The sequence below is a fragment of the Physeter macrocephalus genome, chromosome 10 (genome assembly GCF_002837175.3).
Source record: "Physeter macrocephalus isolate SW-GA chromosome 10, ASM283717v5, whole genome shotgun sequence".
NCBI classification, from domain to species: domain Eukaryota; kingdom Metazoa; phylum Chordata; class Mammalia; order Artiodactyla; family Physeteridae; genus Physeter; species Physeter macrocephalus.
This window is the reverse complement of record NC_041223.1, coordinates 83,988,751-83,990,330: the sequence shown is the minus strand read 5'-3', so window position 1 is coordinate 83,990,330 and position 1,580 is coordinate 83,988,751. Positions and strand designations below refer to the sequence as shown.

At 35.5% G+C, this 1,580-nt stretch overlaps 1 long non-coding RNA gene across 4 annotated transcripts in view; it reads left to right on the top strand.

The window, feature by feature from the left end:
- Positions 1-1,580, top strand: part of LOC129392478 (uncharacterized) — a 37,728-nt gene that overhangs the window by 7,870 nt on the left and 28,278 nt on the right. The gene's annotated exons all lie outside the window — the stretch shown is intronic.

Here is a 1,580-nt window from a genome sequence, read left to right as displayed (position 1 = left end):
TGGGTTTATCTCTGGGCTTTCTATCTTGTTCCATTGATCTATGTTTCTGTTTTTGTGCCAGTAGCATATTGTCTTCATTACTGTAGCTTTGTAGTATAGTCTGAAGTCTGGGAGTCTGATTCCTCCAGCTCCTTTTTTTTCCACTCAAGACTGCTTTGGCTATTCGAGGTCTTTGTGTCTCGATACAAATTTTAAGATTTTTTTGTTCTAGTTCTGTAAAAAATGCCATTGGTGATTTGATAGGGCTTGCATTGAATCTGTAGATTGCTTTGGGTAGTAAAATCATTTTCACAATATTGATTCTTCCAATCCAAGAATATGGTATATCTCTCCATCTGTTGGTATCATCTTTAATTTCTTTCATCAGTGTCTGTTTTCTGCATACAGGTCTTTTGTCTCCCTAGGTAGATTTATGCCTAGGTATTTTATTCTTTTTGTTGCAATGGTAAATGGGAGTGTTTCCTTAATTTCTCTTTCAGATTTTTCATCATTAGTGTATAGGAATGCAAGAGATTTCTGTGCATTAATTTTGTATCCTCCTACTTTACCAAATTCATTGATTAGCTCTAGTAGTTTTCTGGTGACATCTTTAGGATTCTCTATGTATAGTATCATGCCATCTGCAAACAGAGACAGTTTTACTTATTTTCCAATTTGTATTCCTTTTATTTCTTTTCCTTCTCTGATTGCTGTGGCTAGGAAACTGTGCTGATTAGGTTGAATATTCAGCTGTGTTGAATAATAGTGGTGAGAGGGGACATCCTTGTCTTGTTCCTCATCTTAGAGGAAGTGCTTTCAGTTTTTCACCATTAATAATGTTTGCTGTGGGTTTGTCATATATGGCTTTTATTATGTTGAGGTAGGTACCCTCTATGCCCACTTTCTGGAGAGTTTTAATCATAAATCGGTGTTGAATTTTGTCAAAAGCTTTTTCTGCATCTATTGAGATGATCATATGGTTTTTATTCTTCAATTTGTTAATATGGTGTATCACATTGATTTGCATATATTGAAGAATCCTTGCATCCCTGGGATAAATCCCACTTGATCATGGTGTATGATCCTTTTAATGTGTTGTTGGATTCTGTTTGCTAGTATTTTGTTGATGATTTTTGCATCTATATTCATGAGTGATATTGGTCTGTAATTTTCTTTTTTTGTAGTATCTTTGTCTGGTTTTGGTATCAGGGTGATGGTGGCCTCATAGAATGAGTTTGGGAGTGTTCCTTCCTCTGCAAATTTTTGGAAGAGTTTGAGACGGACGGCTGTTAGCTCTTTTCTAAACGTTTGATAGAATTCACCTGTGAAGCCATCTGGTCCAGGACTTCTGTTTGTTGGAAGATTTTTAATCACAGTTTCAATTTTATTACTTGTGATTGGTCTGTTCATAGTTTCTGTTTTTTCCTGGTTCAGTCTTGGAAGGTTATACCTTTGTAAGAATTTGTCCATTTCTTCCAGGTTGTCCATTTTATTGGCATCAAGTTGCTTGTAGTAGTCTCTTAGGATGCTTTCTATTTCTGCGGTGTCTGTTGTAACTTCTCCTTTTTCATTTCTAATTTTATTGATTTGAGTCTTCTCCC